This window comes from Haliotis cracherodii, unplaced genomic scaffold (assembly GCF_022045235.1).
Source record: "Haliotis cracherodii isolate W230 unplaced genomic scaffold, xgHalCrac1.p SCAF_12, whole genome shotgun sequence".
NCBI lineage: Eukaryota > Metazoa > Mollusca > Gastropoda > Lepetellida > Haliotidae > Haliotis > Haliotis cracherodii.
This window is the reverse complement of record NW_027266267.1, coordinates 30,320,136-30,340,734: the sequence shown is the minus strand read 5'-3', so window position 1 is coordinate 30,340,734 and position 20,599 is coordinate 30,320,136. Positions and strand designations below refer to the sequence as shown.

At 36.7% G+C, this 20,599-nt stretch overlaps 1 pseudogene; it reads left to right on the top strand.

Annotated features, from left to right (window-relative positions):
- Positions 1-9,637: 9,637 nt before the first annotated feature.
- LOC139458348 (uncharacterized) lies at positions 9,638-14,050 on the top strand (annotated as a pseudogene).
- The last annotated feature ends 6,549 nt before the right edge of the window (positions 14,051-20,599 follow it).

The following is a 20,599-nucleotide window of genomic DNA, read 5'->3' as shown; positions in this document are numbered from 1 at the left end:
AGAAGTGAGCAAATTCTTGTCAGAATTGTAAATTTTCACCACCCCGGGGTGGTCAAAACCATCAAAATCGGATAAAGAAAATTTAGTCCCCATTTCATCTGTGTAGTGTCCACAGATGTTCAAAAGTCTATTTGGAGCCAAAAATTTGGAATTTTAAGAAGTGTGCAAATTCTTGCCAGAATTGTAAATTTTCACCACCCCGGGGTGCTCAAAATCATCAAAATCGGACAAATTTTGTTTACTCCCCATATCATTTGTGCAGTGTCCACAGATGTTCAAAAGTCTATTTAGAGCCTAAAAAATTTGGAATTTTAAGAAGTGAGCAAATTCTTGTCAGAATTGTAAAATTTCACCACCCCGGGGTGGTCAAAACCATCAAAATCGGATAAAGAATATTTAGTCCCCATTTCATTTGTGTAGTGTCCACAGATGTTCAAAAGTCTATTTTGAGCCTAAAAAATTTGGAATTTTAAGAAGTGAGCAAATTCTTGTCAGAATTGTAAATTTTCACCACCCTGGGGTGCTCAAAATCATCAAAATTGGATAAAGAAAATGTAGTCCCCATTTCATTTGTGTAGTGTCCACAGATGTTCAAAAGTCTATTTGGAGCCTAAAATTTGGAATTTTAAGAAGTGAGCAAATTCTTGTCAGAATTATATTTTTTCACCACACCGGGGTGGTCAAAATCATCAAAATCGGACAAATTCTGTTTACTCCCCATATCATTTGTGCAGTGTCCACAGATGTTCAAAAGTCTATTTAGAGCCTAAAAGATTTGGAATTTTAAGAAGTGAGCAAATTCTTGTCAGAATTGTAAAATTTCACCACCCCGGGGTGGTCAAAACCATCAAAATCGGACAAATTCTGTTTAGTCCCCATTTCATTTGTGTAGTGTCCACAGATGTTCAAAAGTCTATTTGGAGCCAAAAATTTGGAATTTTAAGAAGTGAGCAAATTCTTGTCAGAATTGTAAATTTTCAACACCCCAGCGGTGGTCAAAATCATCAAAATCGGACAAATTTTGTTTACTCCCCATATCATTTGTGCAGTGTCCACAGATGTTCAAAAGTCTATTTGGAGCCTAAAATTTGGAATTTTAAGAAGTGAGCAAGTTCTTGTCAGAATTGTATTTTTTCACCACCCCGGGGTGGTCAAAATCATCAAAATCGGATAAAGAAAATGTAGTCCCCATTTCATTTGTGTAGTGTCCACAGATGTTCAAAAGTCTATTTGGAGCCTAAAATTTGGAATTTTAAGAAGTGAGCAAGTTCTTGTCAGAATTGTATTTTTTCACCACCCCGGGGTGGTCAAAATCATCAAAATCGGACAAATTCTGTTTACTCCCCATATCATTTGTGTAGTGTCCACAGATGTTCAAAAGTCTATTTTCAGCCTAAAATTTGGAATTTCATGAAGAGAGCAAATTCTTGTCAGAATTGTAAATTTTCACCACCCCGGGGTGCTCAAAATCATCAAAATCGGATAAAGAAAATGTAGTCCACATTTCATTTGTGTAGTGTCCACAGATGTTCAAAAGTCTATTTGGAGCCTAAAATTTGGAATTTTAAGAAGTGAGCAAATACTTGTCAGAATTGTAAATTTTCACCACCCCGGGGTGGTCAAAATCATCAAATTCGGACAAATTCTGTTTACTCCCCATATCATTTGTGTAGTGTCCACAGATGTTCAAAAGTCTATTTTCAGCCTAAAATTTGGAATTTCATGAAGAGAGCAAATTATTGTCAGAATTGTAAATTTTCACCACCCCGGGGTGCTCAAAATCATCAAAATCGGATAAAGAAAATGTAGTCCCCATTTCATTTGTGTAGTGTCCACAGATGTTCAAAAGTCTATTTGGAGCCTAAAATTTGGAATTTTAAGAAGTGAGCAAATACTTGTCAGAATTGTAAATTTTCACCACCCCGGGGTGCTCAAAATCATCAAAATCGGACAAATTTTGTTTACTCCCCATATCATTTATGCAGTGTCCACAGATGTTCAAAAGTCTATTTAGAGCCTAAAAAATTTGGAATTTTAAGAAGTGAGCAAATTCTTGTCAGAATTGTAAATTTTCACCACCCCGGGGTGGTCAAAACCATCAAAATCGGATAAAGAAAATTTAGTCCCCATTTCATCTGTGTAGTGTCCACAGATGTTCAAAAGTCTATTTGGAGCCAAAAATTTGGAATTTTAAGAAGTGTGCAAATTCTTGCCAGAATTGTAAATTTTCACCACCCCGGGGTGCTCAAAATCATCAAAATCGGACAAATTTTGTTTACTCCCCATATCATTTGTGCAGTGTCCACAGATGTTCAAAAGTCTATTTAGAGCCTAAAAAATTTGGAATTTTAAGAAGTGAGCAAATTCTTGTCAGAATTGTAAAATTTCACCACCCCGGGGTGGTCAAAATCATCAAAATCGGATAAAGAATATTTAGTCCCCATTTCATTTGTGTAGTGTCCACAGATGTTCAAAAGTCTATTTTGAGCCTAAAAAATTTGGAATTTTAAGAAGTGAGCAAATTCTTGTCAGAATTGTAAATTTTCACCACCCTGGGGTGCTCAAAATCATCAAAATTGGATAAAGAAAATGTAGTCCCCATTTCATTTGTGTAGTGTCCACAGATGTTCAAAAGTCTATTTGGAGCCTAAAATTTGGAATTTTAAGAAGTGAGCAAATTCTTGTCAGAATTGTATTTTTTCACCACCCCGGGGTGGTCAAAATCATCAAAATCGGACAAATTCTGTTTACTCCCCATATCATTTGTGTAGTGTCCACAGATGTTCAAAAGTCTATTTTCAGCCTAAAATTTGGAATTTCATGAAGAGAGCAAATTCTTGTCAGAATTGAAAATTTTCACCACCCCGGGGTGCTCAAAATCATCAAAATCGGATAAAGAAAATGTAGTCCCCATTTCATTTGTGTAGTGTCCACAGATGTTCAAAAGTGTATTTGGAGCTTAAAATTTGGAATTTTAAGAAGTGAGCAAATACTTGTCAGAATTGTAAATTTTCACCACCCCGGGGTGGTCAAAATCATCAAAATCGTACACAAAAAAATTAAGTCCCCAAATCATTTGTGCAGTGTCCACAGATGTTCAAAAGTCTATTTGGAACCTAAAATTTGGAATTTTAAGAAGTGTGCAAATTCTTGTCAGAATTGTAAATTTTCACCACCCCGGGGTGCTCAAAACCATCAAAATCGGATAAAGAAAATTTAGTCCCCATTTCATCTGTGTAGTGTCCACAGATGTTCAAAAGTCTATTTGGGCCTAAAAAATTTGGAATTTTAAGAAGTGAGCAAATTCTTGTCAGAATTGTAAAATTTCACCACCCCGGGGTGGTCAAAACCATCAAAATCGGACAAATTCTGTTTAGTCCCCATTACATTTGTGTAGTGTCCACAGATGTTCAAAAGTCTATTTGGAGCCAAAAATTTGGAATTTTCAGAAGTGAGCAAATTCTTGTCAGAATTGTAAATTTTCAACACCCCAGCGGTGGTCAAAATCATCAAAATCGGACAAATTTTGTTTACTCCCCATATCATTTGTGTAGTGTCCACAGATGTTCAAAAGTCTATTTTCAGCCTAAAATTTGGAATTTCATGAAGTGAGCAAATTCTTGTCAGAATTGTAAATTTTCACCACCCCGGGGTGGTCAAAATCATCAAAATCGGACAAATTGTTTTTAGTCCCCATATCATTTGGGCAGTGTCCACAGATGTTCAAAAGTCTATTTTGAGCTTAAAATTTGGAATTTTAAGAAGTGAGCAAAATCTTGCCAGAATTGTAAATTTTCACAAACCGGGTTGGTCAAAACCATCAAAATCGGACAATTTTTTTTTAGTCCCAAAATCATTCCTGCAATGTCTACAGATGTTCAAAAGTCTATTTTGAGCTTAAAATTTGGAATTTTAAGAAGTGAGCAAATTCTTGACAGAATTGTAAATTTTCACCACCCCGGGGTGGTAAAAATCATCAAAATCGGACACAAAAAAATTAAGTCCCCATATCATTTGTGCAGTGTCCACAGATGTTCAAAAGTCTTTTTAGAGCCTAAAAAATTTGGAATTTTAAGAAGTGAGCAAATTCTTGTCAGAATTGTAAAATTTCACCACCCCGGGGTGGTCAAAACCATCAAAATCGGATAAAGAATATTTAGTCCCCATTTCATTTGTGTAGTGTCCACAGATGTTCAAAAGTCTATTTGGAGCCAAAAATTTGGAATTTTAAGAAGTGAGCAAATTCTTGTCAGAATTGTAAATTTTCACCACCCCAGCGGTGGTCAAAATCATCAAAATCGGACAAATTTTGTTTACTCCCCATATCATTTGTGCAGTGTCCACAGATGTTCAAAAGTCTATTTTGAGCCTAAAAAATTTGGAATTTTAAGAAGTGAGCAAATTCTTGTCAGAATTGTAAATTTTCACCACCCCGGGGTGCTCAAAATCATCAAAATTGGATAAAGAAAATGTAGTCCCCATTTCATTTGTGTAGTGTCCACAGATGTTCAAAAGTCTATTTGGAGCCTAAAATTTGGAATTTTAAGAAGTGAGCAAATTCTTGTCAGAATTGTAAATTTACACCACCCCGGGGTGGTCAAAATCATCAAAATCGGACAAATTCTGTTTACTCCCCATATCATTTGTGTAGTGTCCACAGATGTTCAAAAGTCTATTTTCAGCCTAAAATTTGGAATTTCATGAAGTGAGCAAATTCTTGTCAGAATTGTAAATTTTCACCACCCCTGGGTGGTCAAAATCATGAAAATCGGACACAAAAAAATTAAGTCCCCATATCATTTGTGTAGTGTCCACAGATGTTCAAAAGTCTATTTGGAGCCAAAAATTTGGAATTTTAAGAAGTGAGCAAATTCTTGTCAGAATTGTAAAATTCAAAAACCACAGGGGTGGTCAAAATCATCAAAATCGGACAAATTTTGTTTACTTCCCATATCATTTGTGCAGTGTCCACAGATGTTCAAAAGTCTATTTTGAGCATAAAAAATTTGGAATTTTAAGAAGTGAGCAAATTCTTGTCAGAATTGTAAATTTTCAACACCCCGAGGTGGTCAAAATCATCAAAATCGGAGAAATTTTGTTTACTCACCATATCATTCCTGCAGTGTCTAGAAATGTTCAAAAGTCTATTATTAGCTTAAAAATTTGGAATTTTAAGAAGTGAGCAAAGTCTTGCCAGAATTGTAAATTTTCACCACCTCTGGGTGGTCAAAATCATCAAAATCGGATGTAAAATTTTAACTCCCCATATCATTTGCGCAGTTTCCACAGATGTTCGAAAGTCTATTTTGAGACTAAAATTTGGAATTTTAAGAAGTGTGCAAATTCTTCTGAGAATTGTAAATTTTCACCAAAGCCGGGGTGGTCAAAATCATCAAAATCGGACCAAAAAAATTTACTCCCCATATCATTTGTGCAGTGTCCACAGATGTTCAAAAGTCTATTTTGAGCCTAAAAAATTTGGAATTTTAAGAAGTGAGCAAATTCTTGTCAGAATTGTAAATTTTCACCACCCCGGGGTGCTCAAAATCATCAAAATTGGATAAAGAAAATGTAGTCCCCATTTCATTTGTGTAGTGTCCACAGATGTTCAAAAGTCTATTTGGAGCCTAAAATTTGGAATTTTAAGAAGTGAGCAAATTCTTGTCAGAATTGTAAATTTACACCACCCCGGGGTGGTCAAAATCATCAAAATCGGACAAATTCTGTTTACTCCCCATATCATTTGTGTAGTGTCCACAGATGTTCAAAAGTCTATTTTCAGCCTAAAATTTGGAATTTCATGAAGTGAGCAAATTCTTGTCAGAATTGTAAATTTTCACCACCCCTGGGTGGTCAAAATCATGAAAATCGGACAAATTCTGTTTAGTCCCCATGTCATTTGTGCAGTGTCCACAGATGTTCAAAAGTCTATTTGGAGCCTAAAATTTGGAATTTTAAGAAGTGAGCAAATTCTTGTCAGAATTGTAAATTTTCACCACCCCGGGGTGGTCAAAATCATCAAAATTGGACACAAAAAAATTAAGTCCCCATATCATTTGTGTAGTGTCCACAGATGTTCAAAAGTCTATTTGGAGCCAAAAATTTGGAATTTTAAGAAGTGAGCAAATTCTTGTCAGAATTGTAAAATTCAAAAACCACAGGGGTGGTCAAAATCATCAAAATCGGACAAATTTTGTTTACTTCCCATATCATTTGTGCAGTGTCCACAGATGTTCAAAAGTCTATTTTGAGCATAAAAAATTTGGAATTTTAAGAAGTGAGCAAATTCTTGTCAGAATTGTAAATTTTCAACACCCCGAGGTGGTCAAAATCATCAAAATCGGAGAAATTTTGTTTACTCACCATATCATTCCTGCAGTGTCTAGAAATGTTCAAAAGTCTATTATTAGCTTAAAAATTTGGAATTTTAAGAAGTGAGCAAATTCTTGCCAGAATTGTAAATTTTCACCACCCGTGGGTGGTCAAAATCATCGAAATCAGATAAAAAAAATTTAGTCCCCATATTATTTGTGCAGTGTCAACAGATGTTCAAAAGTCTATTTTGAGCCTAAAATTTGGAATTTTAAGAAGTAAGGAAAATCTTGCTAGAATTGTAAAGTTTCACCACCCGTGGGTGGTCAAAATGTTCAAAGTCGATGAAAAAATTTAGTCCCCATATCATTCCTGCAGTGTCTACAGATGTTCAAAAGTCTATTTTGAGCCTAAAATTTGGAATTTTAAGAAGTGAGGAAAATCTTGCTAGAATTGTAAAGTTTCACCACCCCGGGGTGGTCAAAATCATCAAAATCGGAGAAAAATATTTTTTAGTCCCAATATCATTTGTGTAGTGTCCTCAGATGTTCAAAAGTCTATTTTGAGTCTAAAATTTGGAATTTTAAGGAGTAAGCAAATTCTTCCGAGAATTGTAAATTTTCACAAAAGGGGTGGTCAAAATCAGACAAATTGTTTTTAGTCCCCATATCATTTGGGCAGTGTCCACAGATGTTCAAAAGTCTATTTTGAGCCTAAAAAATTTGGAATTTTAAGAAGTGAGCAAAATCTTGCCAGAATTGTAAATTTTCACAAACCGGGTTGGTCAAAACCATCAAAATCAGACAATTTTTTTTTAGTCCCAATATCATTCCTGCAATGTCTACAGATGTTCAAAAGTCTATTTTGAGCTTAAAATTTGGAATTTTAAGAAGTGAGCAAATTCTTGACAGAATTGTAAATTTTCACAAAAAGGGGTGGTCAAAATCATCAAAATCGGACAAAATTTTTTTAGTCCCAGTATCATTCCTGCAATGTCTAAAGATGTTCGAAAGTCTATTTTGAGCCTAAAATTTGGAATTTTAAGGAGTCAGCTTAAGAAGTGAGCAATTTCTTACGAGAATTTATCAAAAGACAACAAAAATGTTAGTCCCCATATCATTTACACTGTGTCCACAGATGTTCAAAAGTCTATTTTGAGCCTTAAATTTGGAATTTTAAGAAGCGTGCAAATACTTCCCAGAATTGTAAATTTTCACCACACCGGGGTGGTCAAAATCATCAAAATCGGACAAATTGTTTTTAGTCCCCATATCATTCCTACAATGTCTACAGATGTTCAAAAGTCTATTTTGAGCCTCAAAATTTGGAATCTTAAGAAGTGTGCAAATTCTTGCCAGAATTGTAAATTTTCACCACCCCGGCCCCCAGGAAACAATTCTACTTTGTGACAACGTTGACTTTTCGTTGCTACAAGGTTGTGATGTAACGTTGTCACAACGTAAATCTGTAGACTCCCAGATTGGTTGCTACAACGTTGTGCGTAAACCAAAATACAACCAATTCAAGACGTTGTCACAACATCCATTTTTACGTTGCAAAGACGTTTATCCAAAACGTTGCGACAACGTAGGTATCGCATACATATGGCGACACTACAGTTGTTGCAATGTCCATGTAGATTAAAGCCAGAAAAGTTTGTACCAATCTAGCATATAGTTAAGACATCAGGCATCAATCTAGTTGAGACATCAGGTACCAGGCAATACATTCTGCAAACTGAATTCACTTTAACCCTATCCGTGAAAATGCAAGTCAATCAAATGCACTCTCTTTTGGCAGAGTTTGAAATACGGCTCAGATAAAAATCTAAATGTTTTAAATTACATGTACAATTTGGTTATATAATATTTATTTTCCCAATCTGTTTTCAAGGCTATGTGCAAATTGTTCACAAATGTTTCAACACAATTAAAAGATATTTGATTTTCCCACGAATTTGCAAATTAAAAACCATCAAACAATAAGCCCTGCACAAATTGAAACATTTAAATTGTCTTGGCCTTACCCCATACATTCAGCATTGAGAGCAACACTGTGACAAACTGAATAGTCTATGCATCTGATGTCCTAAGATCCATTTCCCAGCAACGAAATGACAATAGAATTCTGGTTGAGGTGACCTTTATTTATTTATTAAATGACAAGTCAGAACTTGGGCTGAGTGGCTGAGGAGCCTTTTCAGTCCTCAAATGAAAAGTCACAGGGATGATCTTCAAGAGTATCCATAGTCTCTCCTTAAGCCTTGGTAACTGAATAAAAAATGACACAAATGTTATAAAATGACAAGGCAAGGGACATATTTCTGACATAACAAAATAATGGTTGCATTCCCCAAAATAATATTTTGATGTCTGATGTCAGTCTTTAAACAGTTAAAAACTGCTGAAAGTGCAAAGAAGGCGCTGACAGTAATACCATGATGCTCTTGGATCATACATAGGCAGAAAAGCTTTTAGCACTGAATCATTGGTGTAAATTTATACCGCCGCCCTTATACTAGTTTTAGATTGTGGGTATAATTAAATAAGAATCATCTAAATTTTAATTCTTGAAGATGTTTGTATATATTATTGTATCATACATACCTTTCTGTCAGTGATGTACTTTAAACAAATATGCTCCCACAATACTGTTTTCTCCACCTGAAAGAAAAACAGAAACCACAAAGTATCACATTTTTAAATAAACCAGTACTGTATAGATAAATCACATTTACTTAGAGTATGATGTAACTGGTGGTAGTATTGGCAAATAGTTTTATCAGTCAATATATCAACTGTAGTTATTCAAAAGCAGAAAATTTTCTTTCTGCTGTACATCACAAACTAGTGATTCAAGTGAATATGTTGGCCAAGTTTCTAAAACCTTATTTGAAAAATATATACATAAATGAAAAGTATATATTGCCAAATAAAATAAATAGTTCCCATATTTGAAGCATTAATGTTGAATATGAATTATGAATAGAAGTGTTTACGCTTTGGGGTATTTATCCTAATTAAAATTGTGATTATTTTTTTTTAATACTAAGGCAAGACCAATTTAATTGCTAGGATTACGGATCCGCCATCCGCCGACAAATGGGAAAAAAAAATAAATGAAATTCTATCATTTTTTTAAAAAATATTCTACCCGACATCCGACATCGATCGATAAGCCTTGTTGTGAGAGAAATACATGTTACGGGAAGTAACTCTAGTTTTTAACTAAAATTCCTTACGCACAAGTGTCGGCAGATTCCATTGGTCGTTCCACGCGAACATAGCCAATCGAATGCGTACTCTCAATTACAAGCGTTTCCCGCATGCGCACAACGTGTATTGAATATGCCAGGACCATGTGGACATGGGGTGTCAGTTTTGGTATTTTAATGCCTATTATTATCTGCTGTCTTTCGACAATGTCAGCAAAGTATTTCAGCGTAAGCGTTCTGAAGGGTAGCGTGTGCTTATCAAAGCGAATCATGGAAAGTCCACTGGATGACACAGTTGGTGATTTGGCGACGAAAGCTGTATCGTCAATCGCCGATGGAGATGGACTTTCTATACAAGAGGTGCATGCAACAGAATCCAAGGCTGGTTCCTACGGGAATATTGTGGAACTTACAACACCTATGCAAGTTTTAGCAGACTTTGGACTAAATTATGTGACAGTGGTGTCAAAATCGAGAATAAACAGCGCCGATGGGCAGAAAACATCAGCGTTTGATGTTATGATGAGTTCTCAAAAGTTCGACAAGCTGCCGGCGAAATATTCTGGTGACAAACTAACTGGCGATCGAAAACTTTTCAATGACATTCTCGACATGTTTTACAAACATGGCATTGGTTTTACAACAAATAATGTTGAATCAGTAGGAAAAACTGTGTGCAAGACTCTTCAGAGAATATTATGGTACATCACAGCACAGCACAGCACAGTAAACTGAAGGAGAGGGGGGAAAAATTCATAACATGTTCCAACAGTTCGAAGGCTACTTCGATCATGTACAAGCACATAAGCCACCACCAAAGGTATGTATAACAAAATCTGTAAACGTCAATTTCTTAGGGACAATTTTGAAAAATAATTTGACACCTGAAAACCTTTAATAATACTATGTTGATTGTTGAAGCTAGTATAAAACTTGGATTGTTTTAGACAAACCCAGACTTTTAAACTAGTACTCTGTCAGTGTGTGTGCATGTGTTTTGCCAAATGGTCAAGGGAACTATTATTGAATAAAGTCATATGTTGACATGAGAATAAATACAGGTTAATAAATTTAGCATTTATTAAATTTTTAATAGAGAACAATTGTCTACTTTTAATGAAACTGCAGTGTTACAAGATTGTAATACAAACTTCAAAAAATGATTTTTAAACATCTGATGACTTGTATTTTCAGATGGAAGTCGCAAAACTTCAAGAGCATATTGATGCCCTGTCTGAGCTCCTCATGCTGCCATGGACCTACAAATTTAAGACACTCTATCAAGATATTCAGCAACTGGTCCAGTGTATGAGAAAGTACATTGACTTCCTGAGACAACAGTCCCAGCGGTCCAAAGAACGACACAATGCTAGTGCACCTTTGCGAAATCCTTCTGTGAATTTTTCTCTTGCAGTTATTGAGGCAACTGTTGGTCCTGTGGGGGAGAATTATTTGGATCATGACAATACATTGGCTTCTGAGGATGAATACACTCCTGTGGAAATCAGCAACTATCCCCCAACCTGTAGATACAAGAGAAGAACATGGATTGACAATCTAAGTTTGTCTGTACCAGTGGCACATTACAGTTACTTTCAGGGCAATTATCTCGGAAATATACATTTTGTATGGCGTTTGCCAGGTGATAAGAGCGAGAGGTCAGATGAAAATACAGTTAAAACTGTGCGGGTAGTCCACAAGTCATTGCCAGAATATTCAACTAGACAGATGAAGAAAGAGTTCTATGCTAAATACCAACAGTCTACAGGAGTGTCTCCAGCTCTTCTCAGAAACATGTACAAATTCTTGACCAATGACAGTAGTGGTGCTGAAAACACTGCACAAGCTGCGATTGATCAACGTGTTGAAGATGTGTTCGAGTTAAATGATCCTGATGTGGCATGGGATTTACGGAGACTAAATGGCAACCCAGACAGTACAAAGTTTGATACCTTCTGGGATGAAGTTGAAAAATACTTCCATGAAAGGGACCATGCCGTCCACGCGCGGAGACATGGATCACAACTGTACCTTCCATATGCAATATCAATTGACGATCTTGTGTCAACGGTGAGAGGTCGTGTAGATCCAGAAGTACTCATTCCCTCCAATGAATGGGTGAGACTGCAGTTCTGGCCAGCCAATCCAACGACGAGGACTGCATTCCACTACACTGGTCGTTTCAATGTAAAGTTTTCACTTCAAACAAGACAGATACGTGGAAAACATGAGGATAGTCACTATGTGGCTGCACAGTTGGTCTACTTGAAGAAATTTGCTGTGACATTGAGAGAGCATGTCGATTTCTTTTGGCTTGATGACAAAGCCATTGTTCCTATTGGAGAGCCTGGATTACCTGTTGGTACTGGTGTTCGTCCACATAATGCTTCTCTTTCCAGTACTACTACCAGCTCTCTTACGGCATTAGATCATGATTATAATGTGTGCGGGGCCATCCCCTCTGTTGCTCTGCACTGTGACATTCCACAGGATGCCAGTGATTCTTTCTTCAATGGAACAGCCTTTGTGACTGTAAAGGACAAAGTGTTCAGTCCGTCCAATGCTATTCGTCATGGTGCTGAAACAACAAACATCATCAAATCCCATTTCAGTACTGATGATGGAAATTCAGAGAAAGCTATACTCATAATGTACACGGATGGTGGCCCTGATCACCGCACTACTTTCGGATCTGTGCAATTGGCTATGATAGCCATGTTTGCATGGCTCGATTTGGACATGTTGATCACGGCAAGGACAGCACCAATGGGCAGTTGGGCAAACCTGGCCGAAAGAGTGAACTCTGTTCTGAACCTTGCACTACAAAATGTCTCCTTAGAGAGGGAACGGATGACAGAGGAACTGGAAATGAAAATGAAGAGAGTGTCAACCCTGAAAACTGCAAGAGACATTGCTTCTAGGTATCCAGCTTTTAAAGAAGGCCTTACAGCTGCCGTCTTGCCAGTTCTGAAGTTACTGGAGGAAAGGTTTTCTCACCTGAAAGTCAAGGGGGATGCGGTGTTAATAAACAGTGCTGCAAGCAATGAGAGTGTTGAAAATTTCTTCGGAATTTTGAAAGATCACATAAATGATAAACTTGATATGAACAAGTTGACGAAGATCTGGAGAAATCAGATAAACTAAATGACTTCATGGATCGCCATTGTCGCTGTCGGCAGTACATCTTTCAAATCAAGAAATGTGATCCTCACAGAGTTGACGATTGTTGGTATTGTGTCATCAATCCTCCAAGACTGCCTGATGATGAGTTTGAACAATTGAATTTCATTCCAGATCCTGTTGTATCTCCTGAAAGTGGAGATAAGTTTGAAGAGTTTCATTCTGTCTATGGTACAGACACTACTGATTCAGCTAAACCCTCCTTGAGTTCTGTCACCATGTTTTCAATAAGAGACAAGCAAAACAGGAAAATTCTCACTGCAAACAAAGTTTTCGAGTCAGTAACGTGTTGAATGTCGTAAACCGAGATGTGTTTATTCAGACACCAGACTTTCCTACAAAGACAAAACAGCCTTGCTCCGCATGAGAGAGGGACGATCTTACACTTGTGGGTCACCACTGTTTCCTCCAGCATCTCCATACTTTGAAACGCTAGTTGTGAAAGAGAGTCTCAGATGTTCGTCCACAATGGAGACTACATACTATGCCAGTAATACATGTTCTTTGCCAAGTGTTTGCTTTCACTGTGGAATTGCCAGGTCAGAAGATTTTGCTGATGACAGTGTAATCCATGAACTTCAGGCTATGTACAGCACTGTGAGGCCTATCTGTCGATCTTGTAAACAATCAGGAAAAGAAGCTGCAGTGAGGGGGAAACGTAATGTTAAAAAACTGAGAACATCATAAATCATTTTGCATTAACTGACCTGTAAATCATGCAGGTACTAGTCAGATGATGGAAGATATGTTACCTCCTGTGTTTTGTGTGAAATCAGAAATGGTACCTTTTATTTTTTAAATACATCTTCCAATTTTGATGTGATGTGGGGAAAGTCTTGACCCGAATTTGTGCAGAATGTCTCTGCTCATGTATGTTATCCTTTTGTTGTTTTATGACTGCTTTTAATAGGTGTGTACCTCATAATTCCATGAGGAAAATGCTGTGAGATACTGAGTGAAAGTGGAAAAAAGTACTTTTTGTAACATTTCAGGTACAGTTTTTGTAGGTGCTAAATGGTTATTTGTTTTGAAGCCATTTAATAAGTGCCATTTCATTTTAGTACATTCCACATGTTAGCATAACACGTCAGTCATGAGTGTTACCTGATCATTTAACACGATAAAGTGATACTGGACAGAGTATTTCAAGTACTTGTATGTACCAAATGTTTTCTTTTGTTTTGAAGTCAAGGGCTATTTAATTTAAGTGCATTCCACATGTTAGCAAAACACATCAACCATGAGTGTTACCTGATCATTTAACACGATAAAGTGATACTGGACAGAGTATTTCAAGTACTTGTATGTGCCAAATGTATATTTGTTTTGAAGTCAAGTGCTGTTTTAATTTCAGTGTATTTCACATTGTTTTTATATTTTTAAAATACAATAAAACTTTAATAAGTTAAAAGCTTGTTGTTGAAGTCTACCTGCTTGTGGAAAACTGCCAAAAGATACCTGTAAACCCTGATCAGTAAGGAGTGTCATTAGATAAAGGGACTATAGTGCATTGCTTGCAACATGCGTGGTGGGTAATACTGAAATACTTTTGTAGCTTCTGTGGCACAAGTGAGGGATTTTTTTTTTTTTTTGTTTTTTTTTTTTTTTGTTTCCTAAAATCCGTTATACCTGCGAAAAAAAATTCTTTCAAGTACTTTTTTTTTTTTTACATTCCCTCCTCCATTCAGCCACTTTACCCGAAAAAATCCGTAATCCTAGCAATTAAATTGGTCTGGCCTAACCTTAATATTTTCCATGTTAATATGTCAGGATATTTATATAGAATCTATGTTCTAATATTTACAAAGATAGAAACATGGGAAAATTAACAAAATGCAATAGCTTATACAATACCAGACGAAGTTGAAATAGCAATTTATTTGTTACTACGTTTATTAACATAATACAGTTCAATATCGTTAAATATAATTCTGTAGACCTAGTATGGTAGCCTACATGTACTTGGCAACATATTGAGATCAAAAACCGAACGAATAGGGTTGCTATCAATTCCATTGTATTTTTCATTGGTGCACATTGGCTACACCTATCTCACCTTAATAATGAAGTAACGATGACCAACTCACTGACAATATATGGTGATATTTAACTTTTGACTATCGACTAGCTTTTCATCACCAATATGACAATACCGCAAACACCCCGTTATAGCGCGCGACGAGAGACTCGTTTTACTTTTGCTCGTTTTCATTAGAAGGGAGTCGGGCATAGATCTAGTTATCGGAAAATGATGAATTGATTCTTTTTTTGAAAATAATAAAAATACACCATGATAAGAGCCTTGCTAAAATAAAATGTATAGACAGCACCAACAACCTGATGGTCCACATTTAGGCTACTTCAGTCAGTGCTAATTAGGCCTTTTCGGAAACAACAGGTATGTTTCTATCTCTTCCCGAAAAAACAATTATTCATAACATCATTGAGCGCATTAAGACTAAGGCTATAACTAGTAGCCTACAGAGAGTCGATCTGAAAATACTTCCATTGTTTTGATTCCCTCTCTTCGCTTTATAAGAGAAATCTACTAAACCTTTCCCATGGCCTGAATGAGCCACATTGTTTCACAAAAATCAAAGTCCGAAGATTAGCACAAGTAAACTTTGAATAGTAATGATTTCCGAAATAACACGGAAGAAATAGAGAATCTCACCAGAGTGTCTTTTGATATCATATATATCAACACAAGTTGATAAAAGTGGAAAAATTCCGAGGCTTGCCGAGGATTTTTGCCACTTTTATCAATGAGTGTTGATATATTTGATATCAAAAGACACGAGGGTGAGATTTTATTTATCATCCAACATCATTCTTCCAACTTTTTCAATTTGTAGACAGTAATTAGCAGTGTCTTCCGTGTAAAAAGTACTGCAAACAGCTTCAGTAGCAGAGCCATTAGTGATGTCATTTGATTGTGACGTCATGGTAACCAGTGAGATCACAATGGTCTGCAAAGCATTGTGATGTAATCTCATCCAAGCGATATCTCCTGTGGGAACCAGTTTTGGATGATAAATGGCGACAACGGTCAGTGGTCAGTAGGCGATGCATAAGTTAGGCCTATTACAGACCTACACGTTTACAATCAAAACCCGAACATAATATGACGGCCACAAAACGCCGCCAGACTGAATTCTGGTCAAACATATACTGCTTGCCCTTGGTAATTACCCTTGGTATGCATAAAATAATAATATGGAAAAAAGTCTTGGGCCTCCTTCACCTCTATATACATCATGTTCTGTGTATCAAATATTGATATCAACACTGACGCTCAGTGAAAGTGACCAGCAAACTGCATTCTAAACCCTGCCACTGCTGAATAATACGATACATTTAAATCATTTGACGATCTGCATGTACAGAAACATTTCAACAAACGGAGGCTGCTTCTGAAAAATTAACTTACCTCATCCAAATTCACAGATCATCTGTCCAGTTCCCGTTGCTGCATAATCTCTTGGTTGTAGACTTCTAATATGTCTAGAGTGAGCTTGAACTAAGATGGCTGGTGACAACAAATCTTTTCAGCAGTCGCTCTCACGCCGCAGAAAATGGGCGCAACTGTTTTTAACTGTAATATTGCTTGTGACAACATTTAGTAGACAGATAACTTCGTTATAAATATATATGTTCAAAAAAAATAAAACTAAGAGATGGTAGATCTACAAGTGGTTTCCTCAACATCATTTACAAAAAAGTGTTGTAATGTCCAAAGCACAATGTTATCACAACGCTAATTTGCAACGTTGCTGTTACGTTCTGGAATAACGTTATCATAGAGATACAAAATTACGTTCTGAAAATTTTAGTATTAAGAGATGAAAATTTAAATGCCGAATAAATAGAAAGGTAATGCATTAATGCCTTGGTATTCTGAAAAATTCATGCTGATTTTGATAAAGCAGTTCTATTCCTTTATGACTATCGAGAAGCAAACTCTATAACGTTTCACCGACGTTTCAAAAACGTAGCTACAAAACGTTGTGTGATGTCCAATGCACAACGTTTTCACAACGTGAATGTGCAACGTTGTTATAACGTTGTGAAATAACGTTGCACGTTAACGTTATAACAACGTTGTGACAACGTAATATCACGAGGTTACAAATCCACAACCTTTCCACAACGTTATGACAACGTCGTGTGTTAGCTGGGGGGATGGTCAAAATCATCAAAATCGGACACAAAAAAATTTAGTCCCCATATCATTTACACTGTGTCCACAGATGTTCAAAAGTCTATTTTCAGCCTAAAATTTGGAATTTTAAGAAGTGAGCAAATTCTTCCGAGAATTGTAAATTTTCACCACCCGAGGGTGGTCAAAATCATCAAAATCGGACAAATTGTTTTTAGTCCCAATATCATTTGTGCAGTGTCCACAGATGTTCAAAAGTCTATTTTGAGCTTAAAATTTAGAATTTTAAGAAGTGAGCAAATTCTTCCAAGAATTGTAAATTTTCACCACCCGAGGGTGGTCAAAATCATCAAAATCGGACAAATTGTTTTTAGTCCCAATATCATTTGTGCAGTGTCCACAGATGTTCAAAAGTCTATTTTGAGCCTAAAATTTAGAATTTTAAGAAGTGAGCAAAGTCTTGCCAGAATTGTAAATTTTCACCACCTCTGGGTGGTCAAAATCATCAAAATCTGATGTAAAATTTTAACTCCCCATATCATTTGCGCAGTGTCCACAGATGTTCGAAAGTCTATTTTGAGACTAAAATTTGGAATTTTAAGAAGTAAGCAAATTCTTACGAGAATTGTAAATTTTCACAAACCGGGGTGGTCAAAATCATCAAAATCGGACAAACTTGTTTTTAGACCCAATATCATTCCTACAATGTCTACAGATGTTCAAAGTCTATTTTGAGCTTAAAATTTGGAATTTTAAGAAGTGTGCAAATTCTTGCCCGAATTGTAAATTTTCATCACCCCGGGGTGGTCAAAATCATCAAAATCGGACCAAAAAAATTTAGTCGCTATATCATTTACGCAGTGTCCACAGATGTTCAAAAGTCTATTTTGAGCCTAAAATTTGTAAGTTTAAGAAGTGTGCAAATTCCTCCTGAGAATTGTAAATTTTCACCGAAGCCGGAGTGGTCAAAATCATCATAATCTGACAAAAAAAATTTACTCCCCATATCATTTGCGCAGTGTCCACAAATGTTCAAAAGTCTATTTTGAGCCTATAATTTAGAATTTTAAGAAGTGAGCAAATTCTTCCGAGAATTGTAAATTTTCAACGCAGCCGGGGTGGTCAAAACCATCTAAATCGGACAAATTGTTTTTAGTCCCCATATCATTTGCGCAGTGTCCACAGATGTTCAAAAGTCTATTTTGATCCTATAATTTGGAATTTTAAGAAGTGAGCAAATTCTTCTGAGAATTGTAAATTTTCACCAAAGCCGGGGTGGTCAAAACCATCAAAATCGGACAAAAATTTTTTAGTCCCCATATCATTTGCACAGTGTCCACAGATGTTCAAAAGTCTATTTTGAGCCTAAAATTTGGAATTTTAAGAAGTGAGCAAATTCTTACGAGAATTGTAAATTTTCAGCACCCGAGGGTGGTCAAAATCATCAAAATCGGACAAATTGTTTTTAGTCCCCATATCATTTGCGCAGTGTCCACAGATGTTCAAAAGTCTATTTTGATCCTATAATTTGGAATTTTAAGAAGTGTGCAAATTCTTCTGAGAATTGTAAATTTTCACCAAAGCCGGGGTGGTCAAAACCATCAAAATCAGACAAAAAATTTTTAGTCCCCATATCATTTGCACAGTGTCCACAGATGTTCAAAAGTCTATTTTGAGCCTAAAATTTGGAATTTTAAGAAGTGAGCAAATTCTTACGAGAATTGTAAATTTTCAGCACCCGAGGGTGGTCAAAATCATCAAAATCGGACAAATTGTTTTTAGTCCCCATATCATTTGCGCAGTGTCCACAGATGTTCAAAAGTCTATTTTGATCCTATAATTTGGAATTTTAAGAAGTGTGCAAATTCTTCTGAGAATTGTAAATTTTCACCAAAGCCGGGGTGGTCAAAACCATCAAAATCAGACAAAAAATTTTTAGTCCCCATATCATTTGCACAGTGTCCACAGATGTTCAAAAGTCTATTTTGAGCCTAAAATTTGGAATTTTAAGAAGTGAGCAAATTCTTACGAGAATTGTAAATTTTCACCACCCGAGGGTGGTCAAAATCATCAAAATCGGACAAATTGTTTTTAGTCCCAATATCATTTGTGCAGTGTCCACAGATGTTCAAAAGTCTATTTTGAGCCTAAAATTTAGAATTTTAAGAAGTGAGCAAAGTCTTGCCAGAATTGTAAATTTTCACCACCTCTGGGTGGTCAAAATCATCAAAATCGGATGTAAAATTTTAACTCCCCATATCATTTGCGCAGTTTCCACAGATGTTCGAAAGTCTATTTTGAGACTAAAATTTGGAATTTTAAGAAGTGTGCAAATTCTTCTGAGAATTGTAAATTTTCACCAAAGCCGGGGTGGTCAAAATCATCAAAATCGGACCAAAAAAATTTAGTCGCTATATCATTTACGCAGTGTCCACAGATGTTCAAAAGTCTATTTTGAGCCTAAAATTTGTAAGTTTAAGAAGTGAGCAAATTCTTACGAGAATTGTAAATTTTCACCACTCTGGGGTGGTCAAAACCATCAAAATCTTACTGTACTGCAAACATGTCGGCCTTCGCTCCGTTCTCCGAGTTCAATATGGGAGAGGACATTGGAAATCAGCTTGCGCTACAGGGTGTGCTCATTAAGTATGCTACTGCCGATGGGGATTCTAAGTCTGCAGATGGAATAGACTTAGACCTTATGTGGAAGCTGCAGAGGCTAGCTGATCCCACCCACTTGGCTCAAGGACAGTTTCAGCACTGCTACAGAGCTGATTTCAACCCAGATATGTTCCCCAGCACTACTCGTACACAGAAATTGGAGGCAAAGAAGGTGCTAAGTCAGGATGCAAATGCACGCTCCGTTCTCCGAGTTCAATATGGGAGAGGACATTGGAAATCAGCTTGCGCTACAGGGTGTGCTCATTAAGTATGCTACTGCCGATGGGGATTCTAAGTCTGCAGATGGAATAGACTTAGACCTTATGTGGAAGCTGCAGAGGCTAGCTGATCCCACCCACTTGGCTCAAGGACAGTTTCGGCACTGCTACAGAGCTGATTTCAACCCAGATATGTTCCCCAGCACTACTCGTACACAGAAATTGGAGGCAAAGAAGGTGCTAAGTCAGGATGCAAACGCACGGTGCAGCCTGATACTGAAAGAACTCATGTGTCGAGGCGGTGTAACAAACAGCTGGTGGCAGCGGTCCATGTTCCTCGGCTGCAACAAAATCACTCATTTCAATATGGATGACAATGATAAACACTTGATGAATGAAATTCTCAAGATGAAGCTGAGTGTCGAAGTTGTCGAACAAATGAAACTGTACACAGACACACAGAAATGTGAAGCCGTGAACCGATCAATGAGTATTTCTTTGCCAAAGAACGTGAACTTTTCAAGAAATATGATCGGGAGGGATTCATCGACTATTCATAGGCTCAACAATGGCCCCGGGACATCAGCAATCGACAAGTGCCAAAACTCTGGTGTTGAACTATCAAGTCGAGCAGTGCAGTCACTTGAACAAATGGACAAGGAAGCTGCCTATCACAAGGAATACCAGAAAAGTCCCAGTGTTGTGAAAAGAAAGCTTGTGCAGCATGGGAGCAAAATTAGGGAACATTCAAAGTCAAAACTGAGTGACAAACAGAGGGGGGACTACAAAAAGGGTCAACTTGACCCTGTGCCATGTTTTAGTAAACAAGCTGACCATTCATATTCAAAGAAATGA